The sequence below is a fragment of the Nothobranchius furzeri genome, chromosome 5, assembly GCF_043380555.1.
Source record: "Nothobranchius furzeri strain GRZ-AD chromosome 5, NfurGRZ-RIMD1, whole genome shotgun sequence".
NCBI classification, from domain to species: Eukaryota; Metazoa; Chordata; class Actinopteri; order Cyprinodontiformes; family Nothobranchiidae; genus Nothobranchius; species Nothobranchius furzeri.
Genome location: NC_091745.1, coordinates 17,775,114 through 17,801,352, shown reverse-complemented (window position 1 = coordinate 17,801,352; position 26,239 = coordinate 17,775,114). Strand labels below are relative to the sequence as shown.

General features: G+C 45.2%; 1 protein-coding gene and 1 long non-coding RNA gene across 2 annotated transcripts in view; both read right to left on the bottom strand.

Moving 5' to 3' along the window:
* rab40c (RAB40c, member RAS oncogene family) overlaps positions 1–26,239 on the bottom strand; it is a 60,269-nt gene that overhangs the window by 21,190 nt on the left and 12,840 nt on the right. The gene's annotated exons all lie outside the window — the stretch shown is intronic.
* Positions 23,024–23,421, bottom strand: LOC139069988 (uncharacterized). Its single transcript, XR_011520649.1, has 2 exons — positions 23,328–23,421; positions 23,024–23,206 (listed from the first exon to the last, which is right to left on the bottom strand). It is a non-coding gene; the product is annotated as an uncharacterized lncRNA (long non-coding RNA).

Here is a 26,239-nt window from a genome sequence, read left to right as displayed (position 1 = left end):
AACCGTACATAACTGGTCCATACTGGTTTTGATCTGTAAATAAGTGTAACGTATTATAAATAATCTTGTCTCCTTACCATTCTTTTCATTTTCTGTTCATGTAACATGCTCAAAAACATCTGTAATAATAAAACTGGTGATACAATCAATGACCAGAAAGAGTTATCAGTTAGTATTTGTTTTAATAAATGTGTTCAAATATCAAACAGCTAAATAACATTAACATGATGACAGTAGAAGGCCTCTCTCCCAGGAGGACCACCAGGTAAAGCCTCTCCTGACCCTGGGCACCTGCAGTCCTACAGAGAAAATCAGACCACAGGTGACAAAAAGACAATAATCACATTTTTACATTTATCCACATAAGATAAAAATTATATTCTTCACACAAACAATTTTTACTTCATTTAAACGTGTCAGCTGTGTAAATCCCTGAATGTAAAACTACTTTTCACAGCAGAACACAGAAGAACTACTGTGGTCGTGTGTAAACAGCTTCACTCTTCACCTCTAAGCTTAATAAAAATGCTCTGTTGTCCCTAAAACAAATGACAAGTTTAATTCGACACACACACACACACACACACACACACCCGGGAATAACTGGGACCCGCGAAACAAACACGTTCTGGCTGATTTCTGCCTAAAATGTAATTTAAAAAACAAATGCACAAACGAAAAATGTCTATAAACAGAACCGTTATAAGCTTTTTAGTTTTCTACCGCTAGTTTATAACAAACTTACGTTTAAAACGTCGTAGCTCTCCCCATTTTCTCTTCCTGTTGAAAATCCACAGCCGGCGTGCAAAGCATGCTGGGATAGCCTTGTTCTATTACAGAGAAATCCAGGAAAACCAAACGATGTGGAAGGATTAACCAATGGTGTTGCAGGTCACACCCACTGGCTTGACTGATGGACTGAGACATTCTGCTGTAAAGTCTCATTATGAAATAAATCAGCCATGGGAAAAAACATAAAAGCGGTCTTTGTTAAAAAGTCGTTATGTAATAAAAACTGAATGAATTTAATAAAAATGGCTCAATATTAATTTGGATTATTATGAAAAAATGACTTTGGAAACAAAACTTTATATTAATAAAGACATTTTAAAAGAAGAATGAAAAATATTTCATAATATTGAGCTTAGATTTTACATAACATTCTGTTATTTCATCATTTCATTGTCAGATTGCATGATTGTCTAGTTTTCATGTAGATATTTATTTCATAATGCCTTATTTATTTATTGAATTTTGAATACTTCTGAGTTCATACAGAGCAGGTGAATTTGTAAAAACACCCGAGAACTAGAGTAGAAATGCATAGGTGCCCGTTTTGAAAGCCGATACGGACCTCTGATCGTTGCACAGCTCTGACCTGCCGATACCGATTTAGATTGATCTCAAAAGGATATAAATAAACTACTTTTGACAATTATGATTAAAGAAGCAAAAATTGAAATGATCTGCTGTAGCTTTAGTGAATTACCTCTTAGTAATGATATGTTTAAGGGCTGTAAAAAGTTAAGACTTTTCTTCTAGCTGCTTGGTAATAATGTACTCATACATTGGAAATTTTGGCTAATTCTAAAATACTAAAATCTTTTTAGTGCACGTTTTCCACTGATTGTGTATTCTGGTTTTTAAAACCTTCTGAGCCGGAGCTTTAACCTTACTAAAACCAGTGGCCTAGTGCAGTGGTCCTCAATAGGCGGCCCACGGGCCATGTGCGGCTTGCGGGCCCCCTTTGTGGCCCCCGGACCCCGCATCCAACATTCCTGGCGGTAGGGGGCAGTACATACCTAAATAGTTGCAAAGAAGCTGTGTTTTGTGTTCGAGTAAAGGTTGGTTTATGCTTGACGCGTCCGCGAGGTCCGCACGGCTCCGCGCGGAAAAGTTGCGTCATTTTAACAACCACGCCCCTCCACCGCGTCTCCGCACGGCCCAAGATTTCCGCAACGCGCACCTCGGAAAATTTCTAACAACGCGGACGGTCGGACGCGGAAAAACATGGCGGACCAGCACGGCAGAGGTTCGTAAATACAGACATTTGTATGATTCAGCTCTCAGAGATCACCGTGATCAACTTGTTGTTAATAATTCTTGGAGAGAAATAGCTCGCACTGTCGGAAAAGACGAGAACGCTGTTAAAAATGCTGAAATACCATGTTTTAAACAGTGATTTCTACTTCTACTATGGTGTAGTGTTGGATGCATGCTGTAGAGCTCCATGCTGCCCCGTTCAGTTTGGGAGAATATTGGCTCACCGCAGAGACGAGCCGCACAAATCATAAACGCTGCGAGTTGTGAAGCTCATTCCAGCCGCGAGCCGCATCACCGCGCGGAAAGTGAATGCGTCAAGCATAAACCAAGCTTAAGACATTACAACGGATGGTCATTATGGTCAAAAATCCCTGGCAGCGCAACCTCTAGCAAAATGGCAAGAACATCAGACTTCCTTTCATCACTGGCAACAAGTGAAGAGATTAACGTGTAGAACAACATTTATAATGGTGAAAGTTTTGTAACCATTTGGTACAAATCTGTAAATGAATTTTGTCCTCACAGCATTGGCGGTTTTAAACAGGGGCCCACAGGGGCCTGGGCCCCTGTAGAACCGGCCCTGGCCCCCGTTAAGGCCCCTGTGCTGAAGAGATCTGATTTTTTTTTTCCCGCGCTGCCTCGGAGACGGGAACTAATGCGCTGCAGCGTTTCACACGGAGCCTTTAGAGCGCAGCACACTCTGTGGACAGAACTGTTTACCCGGTGGATTTTTGAATAAAAGATTAAAAATAGTTTAAATGGGACCCGAAGAAATTCTTGAGCACGACTAATGGAAAAGACGCTAAGAGACGAAGGTAAGCAATACAGTTTATTTTCCTGACATCAGTGTTTTGATCGTAGTCGAGCGTTTCCGTCATTTACTTTTAAGTTCCTAACTGAGTCTATCCACAGTTAACACTGATTTGTTTTTCCTTTGTAACATTAACTGTAAAATAAAAATGAAGTTGCTGCATTTTAAGCCTCAGACACGTTGAGATTGGACCACAGTATTCATTTATCTATGACTCTCTCGCAGCACTGACTGGAAGCATCAGCGGCCATGAAAAGAAAAGGGGACATTTTGTCCTTTTTTACTGCTGTTAATAAAGAACAGCGTAGACAGAGAGAGAATGAAAGTCACGAGGGAGCTGAGAAGCAGGATGAAAGAGAGAAGGAGGAGTTGGTTGGAGAGGAACCAGAGAGGTCAGAGGCTGTCCACCCTGAGAGTGAGGAGAAGGAAGATGTAGGCTGTGAGGGAGAGAGCGAGGAGCAAAAAGAGGGACATCTTCTGTCATGTGCACCGTGTACACTACCGTCAGGTTTGTGGGTGTTGAACAAGCCCTCTGTGATTGCAGCTCATATTGTGTGTAAAATGCATTTGAGGCATGCTGACTCTGGACCAAAATTTCTGTTGTTTATATTTAATAAATAGATAAAATAAGACTCTGAATTAACTAATTATGACTTTTATCCTCATGCTAACATTTATTTTCTTTCAGATATCAGCAAGTGCAAGGATGACCCACCTACTCAGCCTAGTTTGAGGACATTTCCAGTGACATTAATAGGAGACAGAAGACAGCTTTCAGCCAAGCTGGTATGAAAGTCATCCTTGGGTTGAATATTCTGTTACTATGGACTCTACTTATTGTCATGCATGCAGACATTTTAGCTCGCCAAATAGCGCAGGAAGTGTGTTTGACTCACCATGTGGATTTAGGAACCGGAAAAAAGCAACTGAGAGAGGAGGTTTTTTTTTGGTACATGCAAAGTCTGAAAGGCAAAAATTGAAATTGTCTGAAAATTGTCTGGAATTGTATTGTGCTCATATTTAATTTGTTAGAATGTTTATTTTTCATATAGTACATGTAATCTTCAAATAAAGTCACAAACTATAATAATCAACTAGAATTATTTTTTTTACTCAAGTCTCATGTTGCGGTGAAGCATTCAGAATGTTATCAGAGTACCATAAAAACATGCCAGTTTTACTTTCACAAGTAAACCATTACTGCATTCGCTGTAATAGTTTACTTGTTCATTGTCTTTACTTATGAATTTATTTGAATCTTATTTCAGTAAAATACAGATGTAAAAGATCATAGATGAAAAAAGTAAAGGAAAATTTTTGATAAATTTTATCCCCAAAATATAGTAAAGATAGAAATGAAAAAGAAGAGAACAAAAAAGTGAGTAGTTTCACAGTACTAGGAATTTCCTTTGGCAAAATTGTGCACAAGCACAAAATTAGTCATATGGCAGAGACAAAAAAGAATTTTGATATTGCCCTAATTTTTCCCTTTTTTTTTGTCTTGCGCCCCCATGAAAAAATACTGGCCCCACTGTGGCCCCCCTGGAAAATTTGGTCTAGAACCGCCCCTGCTCCCGTAGAAAGAAACATGGCATCGCCCAGAGACTTAGACCCCTTTCTATGTATTTTAGACCTAATTTTCATGGATATGTTTCAAAGCCGCCAATACTTTTCAACAACAGGGCATCATTCCGTTGATTTTCAACAACATTTTGATGGATTTATCCAGAGATTAATGGTAAAAAAAACTACACATTGTCTCTTTAAATTTAAAACAAAACTGCTCATTGATAATAAAGCATTTACTAAAATAATTCTAATTTCTCTCAAAAAATTCTAAGAAAAAATAAATGACAGATTTTAGGATCATAATCTTGTTCATTTCTAATAAACATCAGGGAACAAAGGGCAACAAAACAGGAATATTTAAATAAATTAGAACTGAATATACTTAATCCCACAGTGGGAATTTCACTCATTTTAGTACAACAAAAAATAAAACACAGCAAGAATCACACCCACGCACCATATTTTCAGACAGAGAGTGAAGGAAATGTGAGGGAAGAGAGAAAAAAGCAGACAAGTGGGGGAAAAAACACACACACACACACACGCGCGCGCGCACGCACCTTTACAACTCAGCTAAAAGGAGAGGGTGTGTTGATCTTTGAGGAGGATTAGATCACATTTACCTCTCAGCTCTTTGTTAAACACGCCTAACCCCCTCCTCCACCAGGATGGCTGTGTGTGTGTGTGTGTGTGTGTGTGTGTGTGTGTGTGTGTGTGTGTGTGTGTGTGTGTGTGTGTGTGTGTGTGTGCTGTAGCGAAGTCTCGACGACGTCGACGGCTCGATTCTAAAAATTTGTCGACGTCAGATCCGGTAGTCGACGCACCGCTCCCACTTGTTGCATCCCCAGGAGTTTGTAAATAGAGGAGGAATCTGCCTGTTTTCCTCTAGTTCGCCCTCTTCTCCGCCTTCACTAACATCTCCGCCAAATACCGAAGACCCGGAACAACATCCGTCCACTACTAGATTATTTTCCTGTGTTGCCCGCCTTCGTCTCCCGGCAACGGACAACAACTTCCGGGGTCAGATGCGCTGCTTCGTCTCTACCGCAGATGTAGAACATCACCAGGAGTGTTTCTCCCTTCATAAAGGAGCTTCTTTCAGACATTAGGAGAGCTGTTTTGGTGGTAGCAGTCTCTCCTCTGTGCTGGTCTGCTGGCTGCTGGGTGTTTTTGGTTCATTTAAACTTGGTAACTTGAACGTAACGTTGGTAAAGCTACTGTTAGCGTCTTCGCTAACAGCTTCTTGCGTTTGGATAAGCTATTACGTTTTGGTTTAGAGTTCATCTTTTTTGTGGCTTAGATCTCCCTTTTGTTACATTTAGAGTGTTGTGGGTTTTCGGTTTAGTGTAAAATATCACCTTAAGTTTGGTTTAACCACCCAGTTTAGAGTTTAGACTTTTGGAGATCCTTATTTTGGTCCAGAACCCTGTAATCTTTGCCCAGTGGGACATCCCTAGTTATTTGTACTTTTGTTTTAATTCCCCACAGGCAGAATTAGTTTTATTATTCCCAACCTGTGGATGGAAAGATTTATGATTTTTTGTAGTTGTAAATAAACCTGATCATCATTTTAACTTTTAAATCCCGTTATTGTCCCTTCCTTTTTGCATACAAGCCAAACTCCCCAGGAAGAGTCGTAACACCACTCGCCTCACGCACATAAGTGACCAAAACAAAGCAGCATGGAGACACTCCGTCTCCAACCACCTCTCAGGCAGCAGCCTGCACTCCCAAGTTCTACACGTCACCAGAACATAACCAACCAACACAATAAAAGCAGTGTTATAAAGAATGGAAGGCCTGTAGTGTTTATTCTCTTACAGTAAGAATTTATCAATTTTTTGAGGAATTTATTTGAGATTTTCTGGTTTTTGTTAATTGTGCAATAGAAAAATAATCATTGGATAAATTTCTAAATAGTCATTAGAATAGTCGACTATTCGATAAAATAATCGTCAGAATAATCGTTTTAAAAATAATCGTTTACCCCCAGCCCTAGTGTGTGTGGGGGGGGGGGGGGGGGGGATAGCTGGTCTGTAACCAGCCATAAGTGATGAGTGTGGATATGCCACTGAGCTATGAGCCATCATTAAGTGTATTCTCTTTAATTACAACCCTTAAATAAGCCTAAATCTGTGTATAAAAGTAGGATTGGAAATCCATATCTCCCCTAAAAACCTCAATCTCTGCATCTCCAATTATTATAAAAACTTTTGCTGCTTCAACACCAGTGAAGCGCAACAACACAACAAACCAGCAACTCACCAAAAGCAGCCTGGGTGAAATAGCTCACGTTACCTCGTTTTCCTGCATCCCATATGTCTTTTTTGAAGCAAGAGGTACCGATCAATAATCTATAAATCACACAAACCCTGATTGTTGAGGACACTCGTCTCAGATTATTCCTTCCATCTGGCTCCCTGAAAGCAGGACCAATTCTAGCCTGCAGGAAGAGTTATCCAATCACAATCTGTTCTCCTGACATATTCAAGGTCCTCAGCACCCCCTTTCCAACCCACCCACCCATCCACCCCCACCCACCCCACCCACAGACACCGCTCCCCCCAGTGCCAAAGGAATGGAAATCAATAGCAGAGCTCCTGCCTGCACAAACATCCCAGTGTGAGTGTGTTCAGCTGCATTTGCTGCCCTCCATGTTTAATTAAGTCGTTTGATGTCGCTCACTCCAGTCAAAACTACTTCCTGCCTCAGATGCTCAGCGGCTCATATTCTGATAGATTCTATGATGATCAATAGGAGATTAGCTGGAACCTATTAGAACTCTTATTTTAATTAAAAATTACAAATGCTGGAGTGTAAAACAATCAGTTCTGGACTTGCTCATGAACACCTTCCAGTGTGGACCTACATAGATGCACCAAAACGTTGGTTACGTATTGTAACCCCAGATTCTATGAGTCTAGTCGCAGCCCTTAAGCTAGCTGCTATTGGAAGGATGATCTCCGCATCAGCCAATCACGAAGAGCTTAAATGTACGCCCACCAATAGTGGGCCCCCTCGTGGTATATAACCGCAGTGACCCCACTGCTCACCTCCAATGGCTCTTATTCCCATCATAACCAGTGGGGCCAGTGGCTTAAGGGCTGCGACTAGACTCATAGAATCTGGGGTTACAATACGTAACCAACGTTCTATTTCGTCTAGTCTTAGCCCTTAAGCTAGCTGCTATTGGAATAAAGCGCAGCTGGATGGGTTTACGCCCCACTGGTTAACACAACCAATGGAAACACCCAATCAAATCTCCTCTAGTGGGGGACGTTCAGCCTCAGACCAGGCTTAAAGACTGAGGCAGCCACAATAAAAGAGGGCCCCCCACTAAAAAACATCATCCACAAGAGGATGAAATCCATCTCAGCAAGGCCAATGAGGTGCCATAAGCATTCGTTTAGCCTGCTGGGGTCCAAGCACTGAACGAGTGATGGAACCTGAAGACACATCTCGTAAATAATAACGAGTAAAGGAACAGGGTGAAGCCCATGAAGCAGCCTGACAAATGTCTTCCATTGACACACCACTGTGGGGCGCCATCGAAGAGGAAATCCCTCTGGTTGAGTGAGCCCTGAGTGCCTCAGGGGGATCCTGCCCTGATGATGTGTAAGCGAGGGAAATGGCGTCACACAGCCAGTGTGAAAGACGCTGGGCCGACAGCGCCTGACCAAGGGAAGACTCCCTGTAGTGCACAAACAGGCTTTGTGAGTGACGAATCCCTGAAGTGCGTGACACATATCGTGCAAGCGCGCGCACCGGGCAGAGAAGGTGCGAAGCCACCTCCTCCTCAGAATTATGGGGAGGAGGAAAAAGTCCAGCCAATGAAATTGACCTGGATTTGAAGGAAGCATTAATGCTTTTGGGCACAAAGGCTGGGTTGGGGCATAAAACAGCAGACCCGCCATCCTCCCGGATCCTGAGGCATGCGGGAGCCACTGAGAGGGCGGTCAAGTCACTCACTCTCTTAACTGATGCTAGTGCCAGCAGCAATGCAGTTTTAAGCGACAGGAACTTGAGTGAGACCTGGTCCAAGGGTTCAAATGGGGCTCCAGATAAGCCATGCAGAACCACCGTTAGATCCCATTGGGGAAAAAGCGGGCGGGACACAGGTCTGTTCCTCCTGACACCTTTTAGAAAACGTTTTGTGAGGGGATGATTGAAAACAGATCTATCTCCAAAACCCTGATGACAGGATGAGATAGCTGCAGCATATGTCTTAACAGTGCTGAATTCGAGGCCTCTGTCCATCAGTATCTGCAGAAACGATAGGACATCCGCCAGCTGGCAGGAGAGCGCTTGAACATTCCGTTCTGTGCACCATTTCTGGAAAGCTGCCCATTTAGCAGCGTAAGACGCAATGGTAGAGGGCGCCCGCGCACTCTGAATCGTGGCGACCACATCATGCGGCAGCCCAGAAGCCTCTAAGCGTGACCGCTAAGCGGCCAAACCCACAGCTGTTGGCCTATTTCCAGAGGATGTCTGATTATCCCATCCGCCTGGAGAAGGGCGTCCGCCCTCCACGGGAGCCTCCATGGGGAGCCGGACACTAGCGCTTGCAGGTCCGGAAACCATGACGCGGACAAGCGTCTGGGAGCCACAAGAATCACAGAGAGCTGTTCCGACCGAATTCGGTCCAGGAGACGGGGAATCAGAGGGACTGGTGGAAATGCATAAAGGAGCGTTCGAGGCCAGGGCTGGTGTGAGAAGGCGTCCGCCCCGAGCGGGGTCTGTCCCGGGGACTCAGGGAAAACCACAGGCGACACTGAGCGTTTTCGCGAGCCGCGAACAGATCCACAGACGGTTCCCCGAACTTGATCCAGATCTGTGATATCAGTGCAGGATGCAGACGCCAGTCGGAGTTGCGGGGTCCCCCTCTCGACAGGATGTCTGCCGCTACATTCAGTACCCCCGGAATGTAGAAGGCTCTGATGGACAGCAGATGGACATGTGCCCAACACAGTAAATCTGTGGCGACACGCAACAGTGGGAGGGATCGAACTCCCCCTTGGCGATTTACGTAGGCTGCCGCTACCCGGTTGTCTGTGTGAACTTCGACATGACGGCCCTCTAGAAGGGCAGCGAAGTGTCTGATCACATTCCTCACTGTCATAAGCTCCAACACATTTATGTGCTCGTTCGTGTGGGAGGGCCAGCGATCGGCCACCGTATGGGACAAGCACGTGCCCCCCCACCCCGACAGTGACGCATCCGTAAACACAGATACGTGTGACGCAGGACGTCCGATGGGAACCCCGCGTGAGAGGATGCAGGGGTTCCCCCAGTGAGCGAGGTACCCGCCCACTGAAGGGGGAATCCTCAACATACGTCTCTTCTGACGTATCGGGTGTACCCGGGGGCGGATGAACCAGCGTTGCAAGCGCCTCGTGCGTAGGGCTGGGCGATATGGCAAAAATAGAATATCACGATTTTTCCAATATTTTATCACGATTTCGATTTTATCACGATTTTTTATCCATGAATAGCATAACTTCAATTGCGTATTAAAGAGGAGAAACATTGAATAAATAAACATTTATTCATATTAGGGATAATCAGCACAGTGCTAACACACTTATATTTTAAACTCACACCAGAGATGATAAAAGCCCTGAGAGAAACAATTCCAAAAATCAGTTTTTCTCGTTTTTCAAGTTACTTAACATAAATTAAAATCGTAAACATATTTAAAGTGCAAACATGTCCATTGCAAACGTATTGTGCAAACATTAACTTGTTCAAAATACTATGTAGCTCCCAGTTGCTCATGTAGTGGATAGTTAAGCTCAAATACGGCGCTGATGTGCGGCTGGACCAGAGATCGCTTGTGGTAGCAAATAACTGCGCATTCTGAATATTTTCTGCAACAAGTCTCTAAATAAAGTAAAATTTTCCAGTGCAGAGTGGAGACAACCCATAGAAGCACTGATCTGATCTTATTTCAGAGAAAAATAGAACAGGTTAGATGCACCTAATTAATAAAATTACTAACAAACTCAGGAATCTTTCTTTGCTTCACTGTTCTGGTGCTGAGAATATCACTAATGTGGATCAAAGGAGATACACAGATGAATGCACCTCTTAATTATTTGGAGACTACATTTACTGCAGCTGGCAGAGGCAGAGATTGTTCCTATTGATACACAGAGTTTACAGAATCATTTTAAATGTTAATAGGGGAAGACTGCAGGAGGGAGCGGTAAATTACAGGGGGGTCCCCAGCAAAAACAAGAAACTACGAGTCTGATGAAACCCGCTGGTTTTCCATCAGGCAGTCACGGGGCAGCTCCAACGACCCAGTGACCGAGCTCAGTCCGGTACAGACACCGGCTCGGCAGAGGGTGGACGAGCTGAGGCAACGTCGTGCTCTGCTTAAGAAGTGTTATTTTCCTGCTTCAGAAGAAGCGTCCAAAGTGTTTTTACGCTTTCTCCGAGACATGTCACGTCGCTAAGTTGTTAGCGCCGCGCGCTAAGGAAACCCTGCGTTCCTCTTCGGAACGAAAACCTCGTTGTCGCTCAGCCGCGGCGATGCCATGTTTGTTCACACACAAGTGAAAACAAGCGGGGCACTAATATATTACTATGACTCACTCTGATTGGTTAAGGGTCAAACAAAGGCGTGTCATTCGCCTGAGGTAAGTTCCATTTTCATTCAGAGGCAGAAATTCAACAGCAGAGCTGTATATCGTGATAAAACGGTCTCTCAAAAATGACAGAGCGTCAGATGTGTAGATGGTAAAACAGTCTAAAATTGTCATATCGCCCAGCCCTACTCAGGCGCAGCAAACCTAGCGGTACCACCGAATGGGCTGCGGACATCATGCCCAGGAGTTTCATGATTAACAGGGCTCTCACGATCTTGCGGGGTTGTACACGGGAGATCACCGTGGAGAGATCTGCCGCTCTTGCAGGCGACAAACATGCTCTCATTAGGGAGGCGTCCAACTCCACCCTGAGATACACAATCGACTGGGACGGAAGGATGGAGCTCTTCTCCCAGTTTATAGAAAACCCTAGGGTTGACAGATGCTCTGTCAACCTCCTGGTTCGCTGTGACGCCTCGTCCTTGGACCGAGCGCACAGGAGGAGATCGTCCAGGTAAAATAAGACCCTCATTCCCTCCGTGCGCAGTGGCTGCAGCGCGGTCTCCAGACATTTGGAGAAGGTGCGCGGGGCTAGCGAGTAGCCGAAAGGGAGGCGATTGAACTGATATTGAACTCCCTTGAACGAAAAACGCAGAAACTTCCGGTGGTTTGGAACTACTGGTATGTGGAAGTATGCGTCTTTCAGGTCGATTGACGTGAACCAATCCCCGGGGCGCACGTATTCCAGGACTTGTCTCATCGTTAACATGCGGAAATGCATTACTGCTATGGAGCAGTTGAACAGGGACAGGTCGAGAATCGGCCTCATTCCTCCCGACTTCTTCGGTACTACGAAGTAGCGGGAGTAGAAGCCCGAGAGCTCTTGTCCGCGAGGGACTCGGGAAACAGCGTCCTTGGACAGAAGTTCCCGCAGCTCCAGCTCTAGGGCCTGAGACTGTACATGCGATGTGAACGTCGTCTCCACGATCCCATTGAAGGGAGGTGGAGTGGCCTGAAAATGAAGTGTGTGACCGCAATGAATGGTGTCCGAAATCCATTTGCTCATGATACAAAGGCGGCGCCACTCGTGCGCGCGTTCCGACAGTGGACGCGTGTGCGCGGTCACGTGAACAACGTCTGAGGGTTGTGCATGCGCCCTTACCGCCGTCGCCCGTACCAGAGAACTGGGGGTGACCCATGGAGGGCTGCGCTCGAAAGGGTGAGTGCGAAACAGCTGCAACAGGCTGGTCCACACCGTGGAGCGTGGAATCCGAGAGTGAAGGACGAGTGGGAGCCGGGCCCGTGCACGAAGGCGACAGAGTGCCAGCGGATGGAGCCGCGCACTGTGCCGCCGCGCGTGGTCGAGACAGCGACCTGACATCCCGCACCACCCAACGGTGTGGGGAGAGCGGGAAGAGTTGGGCCTGGCCGGATGCTGGGGCCGGAGCCCAAATGGAGCGCACCCTTACGGCTGGCCGTGTATTATGACTACCTGTACCTGCAGGAACATGTGTGCGTGCAGCAGTGCTTGGTGTGGGGAACATATGTGAAAACTCTGCAGAGGATTCTGCGGAGGACTGTAGGATTGTGCTCTTTGAGTGACGTTTTTTGGGTTTTATTTCAAAACCAATAACAACATCAGAACAATCAGTAACACACACATTCCCCCCAAAGAGTCACTTCCGTGGCTGCTTTCGGCGAGGCTCCTGCACCTGGGACTGCCAAGACGGCGTCTGCTGGCCCCGCCGGAATCGTTGTCCGCCATCTCGCTGGTCCCGCTGATGTGGAGCCGAAGCGGGAGGCCGGCTCCGTGGAGCGGGCGGTGCAGCTGGACGTCTGAAGCTTCCGCGCCGTTCGTCCCATCCTCTGGCTGAACGGCCGGAGTGCGAGGCTGACCGAGGGTGGACCAGGTCTCGCACTGTAGCCGATAGTTCGGCCGTCTTCTGAGCCCTCTCAATGACGCCCCTAAGATGGGGACCAAACAGAACATCGGTGGTGATGGGGCCGTCCAGCATCTCTCTTTGCAGATGTTCCGGAATGGAGGGCAGGGCCTTCAGCCAGATCGCTCGCTGGATGAGGGTCTGCCAGGCAGCGATGCGAGCAGAACCGGTGAGCACAGCAGCACACAGATTGAGGATAGCATCAGCAGTCTTAGTAATGACGGCTTTCGACTCCTCGGGAGCTTCCAGCTCCTCCATCATCTTTGAGACGCCGAAGGCAAGAAGGGCGATGTTATTCCCTGCAGCGCCGATCTGAAAGGCACACTGATGTGCGCGTTCGGTGAGCCGCGTCAGCAGCTGGTCATGTTTTGAAGCGGGAACTGCTCGCGGGCCAGCGAGGTGGTTCTTGGCGCCGAACAGTGAGGCCAAGTCCGGCTCTAGCGGAGGAACGGACGGCCAGCCTTGGTCGGAAAACCCCTCGACCTTGGTGATGGGCGCATACGTGGAGACTGGCGCCTTGAGCTTGGCAGGCTCGGAGAAGGCGGCAGACCAGCAGCTCGTAGCAGCGGGGAAGCGCGGCCAGATAGGGTCTGGACAGCGTCTCTGAGTTGCCCCGAAAATTCCCGCCAAATCATCCGCTTCAGGCGGGGCCGGTTCTGGCACAGCTAGCCCCTTGCGGGCTGCTGCCGCAGAAATGATGGCGGGCAGCTCCTGGAGCAGTGCTCTTACTGCTGGCAGGGAGGAGCGAGAAGCCACTGGGGCAGAAGGACCCGCTAAGCGAAGCTCGTCGACCTCCGTTATGTCTAGAGGGATGCCGCCTCATCGTAGTTCTCGCTGTCGGTGACGTCATCCAGCCGGTTGAAGCCAGCCGGCTCCTGACCCGCGTAGAAGAAATCCAAAGACTTGTCCAGCGGGTACGAGTCAGCGACTGGAAATTCTTCGGCGACGGCGGGAGTGAAGTACTCGACCCGGCGAATCTTCTCCGCCACGGGCAGAGCGGCACAGAACGGGCACGAGGCCTGCGGGGTCAAGGCCAGGCCAGCGTGGTGAGCCCCGAGACAGACCTCACACTTAGCGTGCAGGTCGCTGCTGGAAATGGAGCCCGTCTGGCAGGTCGGGCAGGGTCTGGCGTCGCTGGACATGGCTGGTAAGTCGTCTTCGGATAATTTTGCTCTTTTAGGATAATATTTGCTCTTTAATAAAGCTCTCAAGCTTAGCATGAAGAGAAAAAGGAGGTGAGCAGCATGGGCGGCACCAGACGGTAGCTAGGGGTTGCTAAACAACCCCAAGATTGGGCCAAGCAACTGCTCAGCAACCCCAAATCTTGAACGCACCCCCACCACCACCACCACCCCACACCTCGCGTGTGCACCGTGCCAACATGCGCTGGCCTGGAGAGTAGCATGACCAGCTCTGTCTCGCATTTAAGACAGTCTCCCGTTTCGTGTTGAAATCTTCCATAAACTGCGAGGAGAAAGCCGGAGCTGGCATCAAACCAGGAGGCCGTACATTTCAACTTTTCACTCTGTCCGGAGGGGTGGGGTGGGGTGGGGGGGTTGGTTCTTGTATTCATGATAATGTCCGGTTTTTCATCCAGAAGCAGGGATCAAATTATGGGGGAGCGCTCCAGGCAGCTGCGTTCTGCGCACGGCACATTCTCAAAGTGGCGCAACCAAAACACTAATTAACACATGACCGTTCATGTCCGTTTATATCCTCTGGTACTGTCTTTTAATCGTGCCTGACGCACTCGCTCATCATGTGTTGTGCTGATTTCACCTCAGCATCGAAACGTGCGCTCCACTTTGCGGTCAGGAGATCCCTTTGATCTGCTCAAAAGTAACTTATAAGGTAAAAAAGTAAGAATCCGAGCAGCAGTTTTTCTGGAGAGTTTAGAGAACATGCAGGAAGATGAGAGACAGATAGGGCAGGAAAATTGTTAAATAAAAGCAAGAAAACAAAGAAAAATGTTTGAAAAGTAAAATGTAGGTAGATTTATCTCCACTAAACCTTTTTACCAGTATAAAACAATAAGTTATACACATGTCATATTTATACATCTGATACAATTCAGATCACCTTCAAAACTCTGTCACACACCCAGGGCTGTTTCAAGGCATTTTGGGGGCCAAGGCCAAACAGACCCCCCCCCCCCCCCCCTATAACTGGGCTCCCCCACAAGCCTCTGTGCAATTCATACCCTGTCCAGGAGTATTAAGTATTGTTTGTAAAAACACCTCAGACATTACGGACATGTACTAATGTTGTCAGATGAAAAACAGAATTGTCAGACACGTTGTCTAATCTGCTTCTTTTCTAAACTCACAAAAATATGCCAGTCACAAAACCGATTGGAAGCCATTTTTTGTAAATTCTCTTAACGTTTCCATGGAGTCAGTGACAAACGTTCTTTTTCATTGATCCCATCGACTAATCTCACAGCTGAAACAACGCATTCTTAGTGATCTGAAGCTTTAACAACGCTGTAGTAAAACACAAGGTAAAGTCATTTCTTATTAATATAACGCTGTTGCACCACTGAAGCAGCAGAAAAATTTGATTTTGCAATAAATATGCAAAACATTTACATATGAATTGTTTTCCGTTTCGTTGGCAGAATCTGATATTAACGTTAACTACAAGCTAGGTGTTCTGATAGAACACCGGGGAAAATGGGTCCCAATGTGGTTTGTGTGCATTGTCATGTAACAGTGATAATGAAAGGCAGGATAAAAATGTTCACCTTTTTCTGTACTTCATTTTGTTGCCCTGGAATTTCATGTTGTAGCCCCCCCCACCATCCCAACCCCCAGCCCCCCACCCCATCCCCCTTCAATAAGTGCCGACAGGGGACAACAACCCCAAACACTGACCGAGCAACTGTACAGCAACTGCTGGTAAAATTTCCTGGAGCTGCCCATGGTGAGCAGTGGGGTCACTGCGGTTATATACCACGAGGGGGCCCACTATTGGTGGGCGTACATTTAAGCTCTTCATGATTGGCTGATGCGGAGATCATCCTTCCAATAGCAGCTAGCTTAAGGGCTAAGACTAGACGAAATAGAACAAGCTTTTATACTTAATTAATCATAACCAAAATCTGAAATCCTCAGTTATGCTAAGCTCTTCAAAGAAATAAACCCAATAGGTTTAAAAAGGAAGTAGGACATTAACTAACCAAACTACAGGGTATCAGGGTATCGTGCATTTACATCAAGTACAAAGAGAAAACTAAATTAAAGTCTAATAAAGATTCAGATTATGTAATATCCTTTAAGTAATTAATGACATGATCAAAACTGGTGTTTCAGGAAATTAACCAGCACTGATACTGCAGGTGTTTAGTTTCCCCTTTAAGAAATGCTTACTGCAAAAAGCGCATTAAAAAAATGCTTTTAAAGCACCTCTGGGTGCTGCTGTGAATTTTTTCTCTCTGCAGGAGGCATGCATGTCTTCAGGCACCTGAGGGACGGTGTCCACACAGCTGCTGCATGCCAACAGACGGCATCAGTCTCTGGCACGAGTCATGAGATAAGTGCTGGAGATAAAGGGCCATCCTGCTGACTGATGTATTTTTCATAAACTGCTGCTGTTGTTCTTGCTAAAATGAGCAGAGAGGAATCTGAAAGTGACTCCTCTCTCAGTTGGAGCAAACATCTACACAAACGCAGTTTCCCTTTCAGAGATTCAGCGTCTGAAATCTGATGATTTATTAAATTAAGACCAGCGGTGTGTCGCTGCAGCCGATCTCCTTCTAAAAGACTAGATGCATTGACTGCATGTCTGACATACTTGACAGTTATTCCTGCTTTTTGGGCTGTCAGAGGTTTCATATCCCCATTTACAGATAAAATAATGGAAATAGTCAGTTAAAGTGCTGCAGAATTAATTCTCACCACATAAATACACTTCAGTCTCTCAGTCCAACTGGCCCTTTTTGGTGGGAGTGCAAACATAATGAACACATCACTTAATGGTCCTCATTTTCAAACACTGGCATGAATTTTGCCCAGCAAGACAGAGAAGTTACACTACAGAAAAATAGTCAACGGAGCAGCAATCATGAAAACTAATTTCAAATGACAGTTTGTGTTTAAAACCAAGGCTGAAACAAATACTCAAATAATTCAATTAAATAGATTATAAAAAATGTTCGATTTATATATAGATTTGTAAATAGACACTTTTTTAAATCACTTCTAGGTTTTACAGTGCATTTTTGTTGTGACCTTCCAGTCCATTGACACAAGCACACTTGTTCTGCAGCCCCAACACATCATTCAGTTAGCGGAGCTAATATTTAACAAATTTTCAAAGCAAAGGAAATATAAAGGCTCATCCGATTATTCAATTAATCCATCGACTGCTGTGACAGATCAAACGATTATTAGAATAATAACCTGTGAGCCCAAAACCTGCTGGGTAAATTAAGAAAATGTCGCCAGACGATCTTTTGTTCCACAAATATTGGCAGTTTCTCAACATGCATACTCGTCTGAACTTGTGTACTCATGTCCTCGTGAAACATCATCAACATCGGCCCAAGTACTGTCCCAATCCTAAGTATGTATCGTGGCAAGTTTGCTCTAAGTTCCAAGATGTTTTCTTGCTCCACCTATTGCATGCATTAATGCATCCTTCTGTGGATTTTCCCCCCTCCCTGGGCTGCCACCTTACCGTGGTGGAGGGGTTTGAGTGTCCCAATGACCCTAGAAGCTTACGTTATCTGAGGCTTTATGCCTCTGGTAGGGTCACCCATGAAAAATTGTCCTAGAAGAGGGATTAGACAAAGTGCAGCCCACAGACCCCTGATGACGACCAATACCAAGGGAAACAGTGTTCCCTTGGTCAGAAGCGGATCACCATGCCCCCCCCCTCTGGAGCCACGCCTGGAGGTGGGGCATGCTGATGAGCTTCTGGTGGCTGGGCTTTCACCCATAGACCCCAGCCGGGCACAGCCCGAAGAGGAAAAGTGGGTCCACCTTCCCATGGGATCACCACTTGTGGGAGGGGCCAAAGGGGTCAGGTGCAATGTGTGATAGGTGGTAGCCAAAGGCGGGGACCTTGGCAGTCTGATACTCGAATACAGAAGCTGGCTCTCAGTACCACCAGGGTGGTGGTCCACCTATTAGAAAAGGGGGACCGCAAGATGTGTTCCAACTACAGGGGGGATCACACTCGACGGATTGTCAAACCTCTGATTCAGGAGGAGTAATGTGGTTGTCACCCTGGCCATGGAACGCTGGACCAGCTCTATACCCTTAGGGCAGGTGTGCCCAAGCAGTCGATCGCGATCGACCAGTCGATCTCAGGAAGGTTTCAGGTAGATCATGGATGCAGCTTCAGGAGTACTGCCAGGAGGCTGAGATGGGTCGTTCCACTTGTTTGACCAGCAGATAAAAATATTAACTAAGATCCAAATCATTAATAACTTTATTTATGACAAAGAAAAATGAACAAAACACGTTATATTTTTGACCCAAAGATAAATACATATAATAATAACAAGTATTAATGCGTCTCCATATGCAGCCGCGGCGCTTTGCGTGTTTTTGGTTGGTCAACAAAAAACTCTTATACACCCACCACCCTGTCTGACAAATCACCAGGATATGTATAACTAATCTACCATGGCTTGTTCACGCACATTTCATCAAATATCGCATTCGTAAAATAAACATCAATATGCAATTTTAATAAGTAACAGATAAAATATTCTGTGTGGAGTTTTTCCAGTTTTGGTCATGTTAATTGTGTTGATGTGGAGCTACCGGTCAGTCGGTTGCGCCAACAACGTGTGTGTGTGTGTGTGTGTGTGTGTGTGTGTGTGTGTGTGTGTGTGTGTGTGTGTGTGTGTGTGTGTGTGTGTGTGTGTGTGTGTGTGTGTGTGTGTGTGTGTGTGGAGTATAGCTGAGGGAGAGAGTGAGTGAGTGTTGATTGGCGTTATTTTACCTTTGTCGTGTCGTGCCGTTTCTCCTGACAGTTTATAAAGAACAAAAACGGGGCGAATAGTGTTTTTTTTTTCATGAGTCAAACGTCACGATATCCACAACTAAGGTAAAAATAGACAAAATATAATATATTTGTAGGCTGCATGGTGGCGCAGTGGTTAGCACTGTTGCCTCACAGCACGAAGGTCACAGGGTCAAAACTCGGCTGCGGCCTTTCTGCGTGGAGTTGCGTGTTCTCCCCATGCATGCGTGGGTTTCCTCCGGGTACTCCGCTTTCCCCCACAGATCACAACATGCCCTCTAGGTTATAAATTGTAAGTCGCTTTGGATAAAAGCATCTGCTAAGCGAATAAACACAATAAACACAATAACGATAGATCCTACAGTAATTTGCCTATCCAATATAAAAAAAAATTACATGATGCCCTTGAACTCATCAGCAAGTCTGTCACATTTTTACTGTCCATCACGGTCCGTGCACTGGGGCGTGTCTAATTTAAGTGTCGTAGCGGTTTTATTAGGAGTGAGTGAAGAGAGCGGTAACATGGCGGCAGCGGAAAAAAAAGAAAACATTTCATTTTCATTCGGAGTGGGAGAACGATTTTTTTTTTTTGTTTATTCAAATGAAAAGCCAGTATGTTTGATCTGCAAAATCGGCATTGCTATACCAAAGAAAGGTAATTTGGAGCGACACTTCAAGACTCTGCACAAACCGTACGAGACGGATGTCCCTCCCAATTCTCCACAAGGCACCAAAAACGTCAGTGAGCTAAAACAACAGCTAATAGCTCAGCAATCCCTTTTCACCAAGCCTACTTTGAAATCTAAAGCTTCTACCGTTGCATCTTATCGTGTCAGTCATGTTCTTGCCAAACACAAGAAATCTTTCAAAGACAGTGAAGTATTTAAAGAGGCCTTTTTGGAGGCAGCAGACTCGTTTTTCCACAACTTAAACAAGAATGAAGTGGTTGAGCTAATTAAGGACATGCAGTTGTCACACAACACTGTTAACTCTAGCCTAGTGAACTGGACCAAATTCTTGCTTTGCAAAGTTTGCAATAGTTTAAGTGCAATAGTTTAAATGCAGTTTAAATAATACATTTATTTAGTCTAGCTTGCCAGGCTACTGTAACTCGGCAATGTCAGCTAATGGCAGAAAACATAGAGGAACATTTGAAGAATGCTATTGACACATGTGACGGGTTTTCTCTTGTTTGATGAGTCAAATGACATGACAAACAGTTGTGTGTTTACATCTGAATGGTCTTTGGAGACACGAGTGCAAGCGAAGAGCTGCTGACAATCCTTCCTTTGAAAGGAAAAACAAGAGGAGGACATATTTAACAGCTTTATGGATTTTGTGAAGAGCAGCGGGCTAGCCCTTTTCAAACTGATCTCCATCACCACTGACGGTGCCCCTGCAATGGTGGGCCACACCAAAGGCTTCATAGCGCTGTGCAGGCAAAGTGACTCTTTTCCAGACTTCCTCAACTATCATTGTATCATTCACCAGCAACAGAGATTTTAACCATGAAGGATGTTATGGATGTTGCAATGAAGATCGTTTGCTCTGTCCGGGCCAAGTCTGCAGAGGAGATTGTTCCGATCTTACTTAGAGGAAGCAGGTGCAGAACACACAGATCTGCTCCTGCACACAAATGTTAGGTGGTTAAGCAGAGGCAAATTTTTAGCAAGATTTACTGAGCTCTTGCCTGAAATTAAGGATTTTCTGAAGCTTTCAAAGCATGCAGAATTTCCAAAACTTGAAGATCATCAGTGGCTTTTGGATCTGTCATTTCTTACAGATTTAACAAGTCTGCTCAACGAGCTCAACACAGAACTACAAGGTAAAGATGAAGACGTAATAAACAGCTCTGTGAACACAATTAAAAGCAAGTTACAACTGCTCTCTAACAGACTCCAACGCTGTGACCTACGCAACTTTCCTTACATGCAAGCTGAGCTACAAAGACAGAGCAAGGATGTCAAACAACTTGACACTGCACAATACCATCAGCAAGTTCAGAACATCTTGACTGAGTTCGAAAGGCGATTTACTGATTTTTCATCTATCGAACCTGTTGCTAGCTTCTTGTGTTTTCCATTTAATGGAAATATTGATATTGATGAGACGGTCTCCAAAATAGCAACCCTTTTCAACCTGGAAAGCTCTGCTGTGGAAAATGAGGTTCTAACACTCACAAATGACATAGTAATAAAATCCAGTGCAACATCTGGTATGAGCCGACACTTCTGGAACCTTCTGCTGGAGGAAAAATATCCCAACCTCAGAAGATGTGCTTTCAACTTGACAGCGCTTTTGGATCCACCTATCTCTGTAAATCTGCATTCTCCCACATGAATATCATCAAATCAAAGTACAGATCTACCATGACTGATGGCCACCTTTTGGCCTGCCTAAGGCTTGCAACCAGCTTCTACTGCCCTGACTATGGGAAACTAGCTACAACCTCCCAGTGTCAGAAGTCCCACTAAGGTAGGACCTGTCTTAAGTTTTATTTATCTGTAAAATGTCAGCTATAACTGATGTATGTTTGCATATAAAATAGACCAATAGAGTGTCATTTTTAATTTTCACATCTTTGTGCCAAATGGTAGCTCTCAGCAGACTTGAGAGAAAACGTAGCTCTTGATTCCAAAAAGGTTGGGCACCCCTGCCTTAGGGGGTCCTGGAGGGTGGGTGGGAGTTCGTGGATTTGGAGAAGTCGTCCCTTGGGAGGCCATTTGTAGAGTACTTCGGGAGTATGGGGAACCAGGCCCCACAGGCTGTTAGGTACCTATATGACCAGTGTCAGAGCTTGGTCTGCATTGCTGGCAGTTAACTATTTAGCTGGCAGCAAGTTGGGCTCGTTTTCGGTGAGAGGTGGACTCTGCCAAGGCCGCACTTTGTCACCGATTCTGTTCATAACTTTTATGAACAGGATTTCTAGCCGCAGCGAAGGTGTTGAGGGGATCGGTTTTGGTGGCCAACGGACTGAGGTGCAAGGACTGCAGATGATGTGGTCCTGTTGGCTTCATCTAAACGTGATCTCTGGCTTTCAGTGGAGCGGTTCGCAGCAGAGTTTTAAGCAACTGGAATGAGAATCAGCTCCTCTAAATCCGAGGCCATGGCCTGCTCTGGGTCAATGATCCCCAGGTGGAGGAGTTTAAGTATCTCGAGGTCTTGCTCACGAGTGAGGGAAAGATGGAGCGCAAGATAGACAGGCAGAATGGTGCTGCGTCTGCAGTGGTGCTGGCATTGTACCCATCTGTTGTGGTGGACAGCTGAGCCGGAAGGCAAAGCTCTCAATTTACTGGTTGATCTACATTCTAACTCTCATGGTCACGAGCTTTGGGTAGTGACCAAAAGAATGAGATTGTGGAAACAAGCGGCCAAATTGAGTTTTCTCCACAGGGTGACTGGGCTCAGCCTTAGAGAGGGTTAGAAGCTCGGTCATCCAGGAGGGGCCCAGTGTAGACCTGCTGCTCCTCCACATCAAAAGGAGCCAGTTGAGATTGTTTGGGCTCTAGTTAGGATGCCTCCTGGACACCTCCCTGGTGAGGTTTTCCGGGCACGTCCAACTGGGAGAAGATCTAAAGGAAGACCCAGGACACGCTGGAGAGACAGGCTGTGTCTCAATTCAGGGTCTGCATCCTTCGAAGGACCCAGCCCACCCCGCCGACGTGGGCTGGGTCCTCCGTCGGCCGGGTAGACCGGATGTTAACGGCTGTGAATTTGGACAGGCCTAGCCTTCATGAATTCCCGCCACTCCCTCGCGAACGTTCCGTCGCCTAGCAACCGTGGAACCGCTGAGCAGAAGGGAGAAGGAACTTTAAAAAATGGAGCTCGAAGTTTTATTTAGATCTTTAATCATTTCCTTGACTGTTGGAGAGCTAATTCGGAGAAAGTACTTTCGACAAGCTGAGCCTGAGCAAAGATGTGATAATAGTTTTTAATACTTTCTAAGGGTCTTAATTTGACCAAAACCGATTTATCACCTTTTAAGACTTTAAGACCCAGCGGATACCCTCTAGTAAACAATTCTCATTTGTAAACCAAAATAAAATTCAAGAGTTTAATGCAGAACTGATTTTATTTAGATATTTCTTTTATGTGTACATGTTTAATCTTTATTAACCATTTTTTTTTCTAGCAAAGTAAAAGGCTGTCAAAGTTCTCCCTTCTCTCCTGGGCCCTCTGCTGCTCTGCCTCCCTCTGCAGCCTCATGTCCTCCTTGATCAGCTCCAGAAGCTGGTCATCGCTGTCACCTTCCCCTGGATGCCCATTTTCTCCAGAATAGTCTTAACAAACATGTAAGAAAAGAAACAGGAAGAGAAAAGAGGACCGCGGGTTATGCCTTTCATGTTTTCGCAGAAAAAAATAAACTCAAACGAGTTTTTAAAATATGAGATGTTATTGTACCTCCATGCCACAGCCGCCGAATACTTTGCTCCAGTGATCATGTGGTCCATCTCCGCCCTAAGCTTAATAAATTCCCTGGTTTTCTCTTTTGTTCCTAAAATACAAACTTCTATTAAAATCAGGGAGAAAACGTAGCGGGAGAAGTACGACACAGAGCGGCCGAACATACGAGCCGAGACCGCAATACGAGCACTTTTACTGTAACATTTCTAACTAAAATAACGTTAATGTATCACAAAAAGTCCTTAAACTGACAGTTTTCAGGTTTATACTGACATTTATATGCGCAATCCTCTCCGACAGCTCCCGCTTCACTGTCCGCCATTGTTTTTAAGTTTTTCTGCCGGCCGGCCCGCAAGGCATCTTGGGAAATGCTACCTATTGAAGGATACACCCGACCCATCCTTCATTCAGGCGAAAAGAAGGCCGGATTCATCGACCGCATTTGAAGGAGTCTTCGAATTGGGACAGGCCTAGTCGCGGCGCTGTGACATAACCGGCCGACGAATCTGGCCGACGTAGGATGCAGACCCTGAATTGAGACACAGCTCAAGGATTCCCCTTGAAGAGCTGGCCCAATTGGATTTGGAGAGGGAAGTTTGGGCCTCCCTACTTAGGCTACTGCCCCCGCGGCTAACCCCAGATAAGTGGCCGGAAATGGATGGATGAATAATGTTGATTTTGTTTATTTATTTATTTGGCCACAAAATCTCACAGGGCACAATGAGAAGAAAAGAAAAATAAATGAAAAAGAAGGAAACAGGATAATCACAACAAAGAGCCAATACATTCGCTCATAGTTTATGACTGAAGGCAATATGCTGAAGTTTCATTTTTTAAGGCTACCCAATACATAGCCAACCAATACTCTGAGTTATACAGTGCAAACATCTAAACATTTATGTTGTAGAGAACTTCCACAAACTGCTGCATAATTATTTAGCCCTGTCCAGCGGTGCCATAGGGGAGTGTGTACAGTAGCATGATGTAACATGAAGCTCAGGTAGATGAACTATTATTAATCAGTGTGAGAAACTGGAGGTGTGGCGTGGGAGCACATGAAGACACGCGGTGACACACTGATGTGTGTGCGAAATTTGTTCTCCGCATTTGACCCATCCCCTGGGGGAGCGGTGAGCTGCAGACAAGCCGCGCTCAGGAACCATTTGGTGGTTTAACCCCACAATCCAACCCCTTAATGCTGAGTGTCAAGCAGGGAGGCATTGGGTCCCATTTTTTCAAAGTCTTTGGTCTGACCCGACCAGTAATCGAACCCTAATCTCCCAGTTTCAGGGCGGACACTCTACCACTAGGCCACTGAGCTGGTCTATTATGTTATTGTAACCCAGAAGCTAGAACCTTAATGAGGTATTAACTAATTGGCTTACTAATATGATCCATCCTCAATTTAGATAAAATATAAAATATAAATTAAGGAAATTAACAATACTAATTAATAGATATCTAATTAACTAATAGATAATTTCATAATGAATTATTGGAAGGGTGAATAACTAAAATAACGAGTTTAATATTAAACATCGGTTAAAACAAGAATCTTGAACATCCCTAACAGAAACAGAAGAGGAAAGCTGTATACTATTGGTCCAGGTGGGAATCTGAAATTTCATTGGCTGAGAGAAATAAGTCCCGCCTCCGCGAAATAAAACCGTGCGACGCAGCTGAGCGAGAGGAGAGACAAACGGCTGTGCAGCACGCAGATACAGAAAGCAAAGACTGAGCGGTTAGAGAGAGAGAGAGAGAGAGAGAGAAAAAAACAACGGTCGAGGCCGTGAAGAACCCTGATTTGGGTGCCGCATAGATAGAGGGAGAGGCGGACTTGACTCCTTCTAATAAGAGCTAGGAACTTGGAACCAACGCGGTGAGTAAAGAAAAAAGAAGAGAAAAAGCTAACGATGCAACTTAAAAAAAAAAAGGAAACTTAAATAGCTTATCAAATTAATTCCATTCTTATAGATTTGTGTGGAGACGACAGAGTGAACCAATCCTCTGTAGGAGGGAACCGTTGGAGCGCGTTGGTGAGTGAATGAGATTAAATTCAGTAAATTATTAAATTCAAAAAGCTAATTACAGCAACCGAGGTGACAGCAGTGGGCTGCTAGACGTTAGATCCCAGGAGTTAACATCTCAAACTACCAGTTAACGGTGGTAGGGCATATAGGAGTTAACGGCTCAAACCGCCAGTTAACGGCGGTACGGCATATAGGATTCCCAGGAGTTAACGGCTCAAACCGCCAGTTAATGGTGGTACGGCCTAGATGTACAAGGTCCTCAGGGCGCGTTATAGCTAACGCCATAGAATTAGCAATGCGTCCCTTAACCAAACATTTAATAATAAAAAAAAATAGATAAATAAAAATAAATAAAAGCTAACTGATTAGGGAGGAATTATTTTACAAAGGTGGACCAAAGGACCAGAATTTATATTTTGTTGAATTTTGTTATAGAACATTTTATTCATTTATTTATTTATTTATTTATTTATTTATTGTGTTACAGATATACAAGGTGTCACAATGCTGTATAGAAACACAACTAAATGTATCCTTGTTGTCATGAATGTATTTCTTGTTGAATAGTGTAGAGTAATAGAATCTAACTGAGCCTATTGAGCTGAACAATTGTTGTCATATGTAATTATATTTCCAGAGCTACTGAGAATTATTTTAATAGACAATCAAATTGATGTTATGTTAGTTGAACTGTGAACCCAAACATGATTGGCTATGCCAATAGAGTGAAGCATTTGTTTAAGTCTGTAAGACTTTATGCTGTGATGTGACGAGAAGGGTCGATGCCAACTCGCTAACAGTCCTGTTGTTTACAGGCTGGGTTTTTTTTTTTCCTTGGGTTTGATCCCGACTCCTATGATCACTCACTTGGAACGAGAA